This window comes from Cebus imitator, unplaced genomic scaffold, assembly GCF_001604975.1.
Source record: "Cebus imitator isolate Cc_AM_T3 unplaced genomic scaffold, Cebus_imitator-1.0 Scaffold1, whole genome shotgun sequence".
Lineage (NCBI taxonomy): Eukaryota > Metazoa > Chordata > Mammalia > Primates > Cebidae > Cebus > Cebus imitator.
The window spans coordinates 16,485,001-16,496,073 of NW_016107316.1; the positions used below are offsets into that span (position 1 = coordinate 16,485,001).

The 11,073-nt window shown below is 42.4% G+C and overlaps 1 long non-coding RNA gene across 1 annotated transcript in view; it reads left to right on the forward strand.

Moving 5' to 3' along the window:
• The window catches only part of LOC108303259, a 9,135-nt gene extending 7,063 nt beyond the window's left edge, over positions 1 to 2,072 (forward strand). The window contains exon 3 of the long non-coding RNA XR_001824755.2: positions 2,029 to 2,072. This is a non-coding gene — a long non-coding RNA (uncharacterized LOC108303259). The remainder of the gene's footprint in view (positions 1 to 2,028) is intronic.
• Positions 2,073 to 11,073: the final 9,001 nt, after the last annotated feature.

Here is an 11,073-nt window from a genome sequence, read left to right on the forward strand (position 1 = left end):
AAAAAAAAAAAAAGATATGGCATCCTTTTTTGGGCATTATGTCAGTTGAGATGCCAATGTTTTCCATTTATTAATGATGCTTAGTTTAGTTCATTGGTTAAGGTGGGGTTCATGAGGCTAATCCAAAGTGACTTTTCCCTTTGTAATATGTAATTTGTAAAGGGGTACTTGGAGATAATATGGCTATCCTTTCTTCATTGTACTTTCACCCACAAATTTTTAGAACCAATGATTACTTATGGCTGAAGAGATTGTTACTATGATGGATGCAATACGGTGATTTTCCAACTCTGTCATTCCATTTGTGTTTATTACTTGGTATTCTACCATAAGGAAAAGTTTTCTCATTCATTCATTTATATCAGTATGACCTTATATATGCTTATTTTACTCCATGAATATTATTTATTTTGATACTCAGGTTGGCTCCTATGTCCTTTTGATATGTCTCCACCTTTTTTTGTTATTTTTGTTTCTGTTTGTTTAGTACTTTCTTTCTTAGCACAGCAACAAGTCCGGCTTCCGAGGATCCTTTTAATAGAGGATGGTATTTAGAAACCAAGATCTGGGTGCTAGGTGTGCTCAGTAGTATTAGAGTGTCTTTGCTTTTGGACCTTTCAGTTGATTGACCCAAAAAAGAAACACATACAGGTATTGATCGACTTACCACCTATGCAACTTATGACCATTCAACTTTACAACCACAATCGCTAGCCACGACTGCTCCACGTCTGGCAGTGCAAATGTTGCCCAGCTGGGCATAGGACAGTGCAGACCAGCCTCTGGCAGCACTACCATCTCCGCGTGCACCATTTCAACCGTACATATAGCCTACTCAACTTACGATCAAATCGTGTTACAACCGGTCTGCAGTCCTGACTATGGTCGTAAGTTGAGCACTAGCTGTATATATATATACATGCATCTAAATCCATTTATTAAAATATAGTTCACATGGATAATACCAATGCATTTTAGCATAACGGGATTTGTTCTAGTCTTCTCCCTTTCCATATTATGATTCCTTGCTTCAACAGTGAGAAACCTGGCTCCCTTTATCCTCAATATATTTACTCATTTGCTCAATCCTACACTAATATGAAGTAGGTTTGGAGTTGCTAACCCATAGAATTTTTAAAAAGCAAAAGCTCTTTGAACTAGAGTTCAATATTTGTTTATGACTTTTTGTCCAAAACTGACAAATAGAGTTTGTCATGTAGTATAAATATTGTGTTCAAATGTTGGGTTAATCCAGTTTTTCCTTCTTCAGTATGGTTATGGTTTCCATTCAATATACAATTAAGCTCATTTGTTTCTTTTGTATTTTAGTTTCAGTTTTTTGCCCCTTATGGTTATGGACTTTATTAAGTTTTTTGGGTATGTAAAACATTAACAGATTCAAAGTTAAAGCAATACAATCTGTGTACCCACATGAGTGTCACTTTCACTCTTCATTCCAATCCCTTTCACCCCTTCCCACCTACCTCCTGTGGGCAATCAATCATGTAGACTGTGGTTTACTCCTTCCTGTGTTTCTTTCTATAAAAAATGAACAGTTATATGTATATTTTCTCATTTTTCCTTCTTTCTGACACGAAGAGGTAACATTGTGTGTGCACAATTTTGAAATTTGCTTTTACACTTAACAATATATCCTGGGAAGGACTGCATGCTATTTCACTATTATGTAAAAAAGGCCATTCTCCTTTTTTTACAACTACATAGCACAATATCCCATTGTATGTATATACATTTTTTTCTGTCAATATATTTAGGGGCATTTAGGTATTTTTGTATTATTGTGGATATGTCTTCAAGGTAAATTTCTTTTAAAAAAAGGAATTACTGGATCAAAGGTAAATGTACATTTACTTTGTTATATATTGCCAAATTTTGTAAGGTAACATTTTGAGAATTTTTGCACGTATATTCTTAAGTAATGTTGGAAGTAAGTAATATTATTAATACTAAAGTAATTTTATGCTACCTTTACCTGGTTTAGATATTAATGTTATACTTGCATTATAGGTCAGGTGCCACTTGTGGCTTGTGTCTGTAATCTCAGCACTTTCAGAAGTGGAAGTGGGAGGATCTGTTGGGGCCAGGAGATCAAGACCAGCCCTGGCCACATAGTGAGACCCTGTCTCTACAAAAATAAAATTTAAAAATTAGCCAGTTGTGGTGGCACATACCTACAATCCTACCTACTTGGAAGACTGATGTGGGAGGATCACTTGAGCCCAGGAGTTCAAGGTTACAGTGAACTATGATCTTACCACTGCACTCCAGCCTGGGTGACAGACAAAGACTTTGTCCCCAAAAATACCCACCAACACACACATATTTGAAAGTTTAAAAAATTCTATGCTCTTGAATAATTTGTGCGACTTTTTTTTTAAAAAAAACAGGGCTTCACCATGTTTCCCAGGCTGGTCTCAAACTCCTGAGCTCAAGTGACCCTTCTGCCTTGGCCTCCCAAAGTGCTGGGATTACAGGCATGAGCAGTGGTGCCTGGCCCAAAATTCATATATTAGCAAAAGTAGGGAGAATAATGAACACTCGTTTTCCACCTTATCAACATGGATCAATCTTGTTTCATCTATATCCCACTCTCATCCCAGATTATTTTTGAGGCAAACTGTAACTATAGTTATAACCATCCATATCTTATTATATACTTTAGAAAATGAAGCTCTTAAAATACAAATAAATGAAATCTAACTGGCATACTGTGGTAGGCCGAATTCTAAGATGGCCTCCAAGATTCCTGGCTCCTGGTACACACGTACCTCTCCCAGTTAATCAAACACGAACTTGTGTGCTGCTACAAAGGGATTTTGGTAATTAAGCTCCCAAATCAGTTTTTTTTACACTAAGGATATTATCCTGACCCAATCAGATGAGTCCTTAAGTAGGATAGGGCTTTTCCTGGCAAGGGATATTAACAATGTGAGAAGCAATGGATAGGAGGAAGGTTCTCCAGGATGGAAGGGGACACTTAGCAAGGACCTGAGAGTGGCCTCTTGGAGCCGACAGTAACCCAGCCAACAGCAAGAAAATGGGTACCTCAGTCCTACAACCAGAAGTAACTGTATTCTGCCAAATACCTGAATGAGCTTGATAGGAGGTCCTGAGCTCTGATGACAACCCAGCTGTCTGCTACCTTCGTTGCAGCCTTGTGAGACTTCTTTTTTCAGACAGAGTCTCGCTCCATTGCTTAGGCTGGAGTGCAGTGGTGTAATCTCAGCTCACTGCAACCTCTGCCTCTTGGATTCAAGCAATCCTCCCACCTCAGCCTCCCCAGTAGCTAGGATTACAGGTGTGCACCACCATACCCAGCTAATTTTTGTATTTTTAGTAAAAATAGAGTTTTGCCCTGTTGTGCAGGCTGGTCTCAAAACTCCTGGCCTCAAGTGATCCACCTGCCTTGGCCTCCCAGAATGCTAGGATTATAGGCATGAGCCACTGTGCCCGACCTATTTTTTTTTTTTTTTTTTTTTTTGGTAACAGGCTCTTTCTGTTGCCCAGGCTGGAATGCAGTGGCAAAATCATAGCTCACTGCAGCCTTGACCTCCTGGGCTCAAGTGATCCTCCTATTTCAGCCTTCTGAGTAGTTGTGACTACAGGTGTGTAGCACCATGCCTGGCTAATTATTCTTTGTAGAGGCAAGGTCTCACTATATTGCCCAGGCTAGTCTTAAATTCCAGGCCTCAAATGAGCTTCCCATCTCGGCCTCCCAAAGTGCTGGGGTTACAGACATCAGCCACCATCCTGGCCCCTTGTGAGATTTCTGGGCTAGAGAACCCTCTGTATGCCTGATCTTCTGACTTATAGGACTTCAAGATGTGTAATGTCTATTGTTTGAAACTGTTAAATTTGTGGTAATTTGTTATACAGCAATAGAAAACTAATATACACACGGAAAAGTTGGTAACAATTCCTCTCAGTGACCAAGTTTTTGTGGGAAAGTTTTTTAACTACAAATTCAATTTTTTAAGGAGTTTTGCTTCCAGTATGGTAGCGTAAACCCTTTCGATGAACTCTCCCACTGATTAAAAAACAGTAACAGGGCTGGGCGCAGTGGCTCATGCCTCTAATTCTGGCACTTTGGGAGGCCAAGGCAGGCAAATCACTTGAGGTTAGGAGTTGAAGACTAGCCTGCAAAACATGGCAAAACCCCATCTGTACTAAAAATACAAAAATTAGCTGAGTGTGAAGGTGCACACCTGTAATCCTCGTTACTAGGGAGGTTGAGGTGGGAGGATTGCTTGAATCCAAGAGCCAAAAGTTGTAGTGAGCTGAGATTGTGCCATCACACTCCAGCCTGGACAACAGAGTGAGACTCTTCCTCAAGAAAGAGAGAGAGAGAAAGAGAGAGAAGGAGAAGTGGGGAGGGCAGGGAAGGAGGGAAGGAAGGAAGGAAAAAAAACCAACTACTGGGAGATTCTGAGGAGTCATAGAAACCAGGCTGATGGTAAAAGGGAGTAAAAATCTTGGAGAAGCACCTGGCATGAGGATGAGTCTCTTGAACAATGTGAGAACCTTGGACCCCTGACTCCGCTGAGGCTTTCTGCCTTCCTTATTAGGGTAGAGGATTTTAGTTCTGAGTCTGCGGGCATATTATGCTTCCGTGTAGACATCCATGTGCTCATCCTACTACAGACCATCCAAAAGAGTGTGTGAGGGTTCATCTTTTCCAAAAATGGCTGTGACAGCATCTCCCATTTCATATGACCTTTTGTACATAGTGGCAAAATACACATAACATAAAATGTATCATTTTAACCATTTAAAAATGTGTAGCTCAGTGGCGTTAGGCACATTCTCATTGTTGTACAACCATCACTGCCATCTGTCTCCAGAACTTTTTCATCTTCCCAAACTGACACTCCATACCCACTGAGCACTAACTCCTTCTCTCCTCCCCCCAGCCCCTGGCGCCCATCATTCTACTTTTGTCTCCATGAATTTGAGTACTCTAGCCACCTCATGTGAGTAGAATGGCTGGCTTATTTCACTTAGCATAATGTCTTCAAGGTTCCCATATGAAATTCTAAGAATGAGCATGAGTCTCCTCTTCACAGATCTATGTTTCTCTGCCTTGAATCTGGGTGGAATTGTAACTATGGTGTTAGTGACGTTATGCCACCTCCAAAACTAAGTCATAAAAGGCAATGCGATTTCCTTCTGGTTCTCTTGAAATGCTCACTTTTGGAATCTAGCCACCAAACTGTGACGATTCCAGCTCTTCATGGAGAGGACCATGGAGAGAGAAACTGGAGCTTCCCACTCACACCCACAACCACAGCTGAGCTCCCATATGACAAGCAGCACCACCTTGCCAGCCGTGGGATTGAGCCATCTTGAAAGTGCCAAGACAATGAAGCAAAGATGCCAACAAGCAGTGGAATGTAGCAATGAGGAATACATAACAAGTGATATTCAGTAATATGGACAGGTAGAAAATTATCATTAACCAGATCATGAGGTCAGGAGTTTGAGATCAGCCTGACCAACATGGTGAAACCCCGTCTCTACTAAAGACACAAAAAATTAGCTGGGCATGGTGGCGGACACAGGTAACCCGAGCTACTCGGGAGGCTGAGGCAGGAGAAAGTGGAGGTTGCAATGAGCCGAGATTGCGCCATTGCATTCCAGCCTGGGTGACAGGGAGACTCCGTCTCAAAAAAAAAGAGAAGAAAAGAAAGAAAGGAAATTATTATTAACCCAACCAAGAAAAAATTGAGCTCAGAGCAAGGTGCCAATTTCTTGGGAGACATTCTGAGGTACCTAGAGGATTACTGGAAGTGCTCAAATGCTATCTTCCTTCTGTTCTTTGAATGCCAAGTTCACATGCAGCTCATGGCCTTTGTATATAGGCCTCTTCCTAAAATGCCCTTCTCTAGATCTTGAGGTTCTCCAGCCATACCATTCTGGCTCCTCATGGAGAGGAGATTTTGGCACAAACCAGTGTTTCCACCTGCATATCTAGTTGCAGTTAATGGCATCCAATTGCCTAATAAAAATGTAGGAAAGGGAAGGGAAGGGTAGGGAAGTGGAGGGGAGAGGAGGGGAGAGGGAGAAGGGAAAGAAAAGAAAAGAAAAGAGGGAAATCTTTAGAGCTATGGCACAGGGCTCTACTTTTTAACCCAGCTCTCTTGAACAATTTGGGTAAATATATACAGGTATTGATTGACTTATGACCTATGCAACTTACAACCATTCGACTTTACGACCATAATCACTAGCCGCGACTGCTCCACGTCTGGCAGCGCAAACGTTGCCCAGCCGGGCGTACGATAATGCAGACCAGCTTCCGGCAGCACTACCATCTCTGTGTGCATATAGCCTACTCAACTTACGATCAAATCGTGTTACGACCGGTCTGTCGGAACCAATCGTGGTCGTAAGTCGAGCACTAGCTATAGCAGAGACAATATCGAAAAGTTGTGGATTGGCCGGGTGCAAGCTGTAATTCCAGCACTTTGGGAGGCCGAGGTTGGTGTATTGTTTGAGGTCAGGAGTTCAAGACCAGCCTGGGCAACATGATGAGACCCCATCTCTACCAAAAAATACAAAAATATTCCGAGTGTGGTAGCAGGCACCTGTAGTCCCACCTGGTCTGGAGGCAGAGGTGGGAGGATTATTTGAATCCAGAAGGCAGAGGTTGCACTGGGTTGGGACTGAGCCATTGCACTCCAGCCTGGGTGAAAGAACGAGACCTTGTCTCAAAAAAAAAAACATTGTGGATAACAATTCAAAATTGCAAACAATGTTGATTTTTGTTTTACTTTTTTTAGACACAGGGTCTCACTCAGTCACCTAGGGTAGGGTGTAGTGGTATGACCATACCTCACCATAGCCTCAACCTCCTAGGCTCAAAGAATCCTCCCACCTCCGTCTCCTGAGTAGCGAGGACTACAGTCACATACCACCATGCCAGGCTAATTTCGTTTTCTTTTCTGCAGAGACAAGGCCTCGCTATGTTGACCAAGCTGGTCTTGAACTCTTGGTCTTGAGTTTTCCTCCTGTCTCAGCCTCCCAAAGTGCTGGGATTACAGGTGTGAGCTACCACATCTAGCCAACAATGTTGCTTATAATGGACAACTGAAAGAAGATTTTATTTTTTTTGAGGCAGAGTCTCACCTTGTCACCCAGGCTGAAGTGTGGTGGTGTGATCTCAGCTCCCTGCAACCTCTGCCTCCCAGGTTCAAGTGATTCTCCTGCCTTAGCCTCCTGACTAGCTGCGACTACAGGTGTGTGCTACCACCCCTGGCTAATTTTTGTATTTTTAATAGAGACAAGGTTTTAATGTGTTGGCCAGGCTGGTGTTGAACTCCTGACCTCAGGTGATCTACCCGCCTTGGCTTCCCAGAGTGCTGGGATTACAGGCATGAGCCACTGTGCCCAGCCCTGAAAGAAGATTTTAAATGATCAGTCTGCTGCTGATTGATTATGCATATTAGCAGCTTGACTCAGTTTTAACATTTTGCAGTTAAAGTTCATCAACGTTACTTATACAATACTCACATTTCTAAGGGATATAAACTCAGGCGTTGGATCGCTTTGTCATAGGGTAGGTCTGTTCAGCTTTGGTTGGTACTGCCAAACAATTTTCCAAAGTAGCTGTCAACTTACACTCCCACCAACAGTGAATGAAAAGTTCCAGCTGTTCCAAATTCTCATTGTCCCCTCAATTTTGCTAGTCTTTTAATTTTAGCCTTCCTTAGACATTTGTAGTGGTATCTAATTGTAGTTTTAATTTGCATTTCCCTGGTGACTAATGAGGTTGAGTGCCTTTTCATATTTTTAAGGGTTGTTTCTTCTTATATGAAGTACCTGTTGCCTGGCACAATGGCTCACACCTGTAATCCCAGTACTTTGGGAGGCAGCAGGCAGGATCACTTGAGTCCAGGAGTTCAAGGCCAGCCTGGGCAGCATTAGGGAGATCCCATCTCTACAAATAATACAAAAATTAGCTGGGCATGGTGGCGTAGGCCTGTGATCCCAGCTACTTGGGAGGCTGAGGTGGGAGGATCACCGGAGCCCAAGAAGTTGAGGCTGCAGTGATCCATGACTCCACCACTGCACTCCAGCCTGGGTAACAGAGGTACTCTATGACAAAGCAATTAAACTCTTAGGTCTATACCTCTTAGAAAGTGAAAATATGAAAAGGCACTCAACCTCATTAGTCTAAAAAAAAAAGTGTTCAATTATCTAATATTTTATTGAGTTGCTTTTTTTTCTTATTGATTTGTAAAAATCTTTATATAGTCTACATATATATTCTTTATCAGATATACACTTTGCACCAGAATATTTGTAGCACTACTATTAGTAAAACTTGGAAACAACTCATTTGTCCAGCAGTGGAGGAGTGGATACATAGTCATATATTCTTTTTTTTTTTTTTTCTGAGACAGAGTCTTGCTCCATCACCAGGCTGGAGTGCAGTGGCATGATCCAGGCTCACTGCAACTTCCGTTTTCCGGTTTCAAACAATTCTCCTGCCTCAGCCTCCCGAGAAGTTGGGACTACAGGCACCCACCACCATACCCGGCTAATTTTTTGTGCTTTTAGTAGAGACGGGGTTTCACCATGTTGGCCAGGATGGTCTCGATCTCTTGACCTCATGATCCGCCCGCCTTGGCCTCCCAAAGTGCTGGGATTATAGGCGTGAGCCACCGCGCCTGGCGTAGTGATATATTCTTAAACAATGGAACTCTAAATCATTGCTATACAATACCATGCTTCTGCTGGGAATCTCACAGATGTAATGATGTGTTGAAGAAGGTAGGCACAAAAGAGTATTACTGTATGATTCCAATCATATAAAGTTCAAACCAGATCAAACTAATCAGTGAGTGAGGAGTCAGGATTCTGGTTATTTCGGGGATAGGGATGGAAGAGGGCTATAAGGAGGTGTCTGGGAGCTGGTCATGTTCTAGATCTTGATCTGAGTTGGGGTTACATAGGTGTATTCACTTCATGAGAATTCAGAGGGCCACACACTAATGACCTGTATAATGCTCTTCTATCATATGTCACACTTTGAAAAAGTTTATAGAAACCGTTCCTTCCTAATTTTCACAGGGCCTAAGAGCTAAAAACGCAGCCCTGGCCTGATGTTTTTCTCCGCTCAGGGTTTCTTGTGCTGTGCCTGTGATAGCTCTTGGTGTCCATGGAAACCAGACGAAGACAGCGTGGCGGGGAAACAAGCCAGAGGGAAACTGGAGCCGGAGAAGCTTTGCTCATGCAACAGAGGAACAGAGCCCACCCCCTCCACACCCCCCAACGAGTCTTCCCTCAATGAGTCTTCCCTCCCTGTACTCTCAGATTTCAATCAGCTACAGCCAGTTCCCTGCCACTGCAATGTCTACCTAAGACAACTGGCTGCTGCTTGTCGTAATTTACATCAATAACTGCTACCAGCCCACCTTCTCCATCTGGCTTTCATCTTCCTGGACCCAGCAGGAAAGTTGACCTGCCAGGGACTCAAAACAACAACAAAAAGGTCTTCCCTGGATCAGGGGACACTAATACCTCATTAACCTTACGAGGGCATAAGTCCTAAAAGGCCTTTGAGTAGCCATGGTAAATGTTACAGATTCTGTGCCTTAGAGCATAAGCTCTTTACTCACAGGAGAGTTCTCCGGATTCTTGCTCAGAGCTTATGCATCCCTATTTTAAACAGAGTCGTATCACCTTGTTATCTGATCTCTTAGATCTGCAAAAACACAGGGTAGAAGTGAATGGGTGAAATTCTCCCCTGAGGGTGCCCACGTGCCTGGCTTTGTTAAGTTTGAGAATTGTTCTGGTTATATCTGGGTATGAATGTGTGTATGCAAGCATATGTGTGGGGGTCTCTGTGTACACTCATGTGTTGGTTATAATGAGTGTGTGTGAGAGAGTGTGGATTAGCATCTCGTGCATCTGTCGGTTTCGTGTGTGCATATTGGGTGTATACTAGATGAGGACATTTGTGAATGAGTTTGTCATTTTTTGGGTTTATATGTGTACATGTGATCAGATGTAAAATATGTAAATGAGAATTTACACTTTTTTGACTCTGTGGGAAATATGACAGAGCATTTGTGGGGCTGCTTATAAGTTTGTATCTTCAAGCTAAACTGTAAGTTTGTATAGGGATTTATATAGAGATAGCTCTAGGGAAAGTTTTCAAGTCATATGGTTGAACCATATGGAATTACCATTTTTGTGGGCTAAAAATGGTTAAATATTCTGTAATTTTTGTATGATTCAAATTAATGGGTGTGTACGTACACGTGTATGCACACATACATAAATTCAAGTTAGCATAGTCCCTGTGCCAATTAGTAATACAATCAGAGCTGAGAAGAACATGACCACCAGGAGCGTGAGATCTGGGAAGAAACTTAACAGGGACCTTGAGGGAAAGATAAGATATGGAAAGAATGATGAATAATGCAACAGAAAGTTGCAAAAGGGAAATAATGGGAAATGAAGTTGAAAGTTCTTTACCCAGGAAAGCCTTCTCTGACACTTGTTTTGTATCCACGCACCCCAAGTTTGCCTCTGCCTCAGGCCTTCTACAACCCCCATGAACTGACTGTATGACAACACTCATCACCCTGAGCTATAATTGTTCATCTAATTGGCTGTCTTCCCCACCACGCAGCAAGTTCACAGAAGGCAATGACTGTCTCTCTTGTTCACTTATATTCCCAACACTTAGGACAAAGCTTGGTACAGAATGGAAACTTAGCTAGCATTTGTTGAAGAAACGGATGACTGAAAGCCAGGTCTCCTGATAAAGCAGTACATCGTCAGGCTAAGGAGTACAACTTGTTCTGGCCAATACATGTAACTATCAGTTCTTTGGCAGCTGACAGACATTTTGGAGAGTCAATTAACATGGACAAAACATCATTTAAAAATACTAATTTAGGAGCGGTATCAAGAATAGACAGAAGTAGGTCAGGTGAAGTGGCTCAGATCTGTAATCCCAGCATTTTTAGAAGGCTGAGGCAGGATCGCTTGAGACTAGGAGTTCAGGACCAGCTTGGGCAACATAAAGAGACCCTGTCTCTT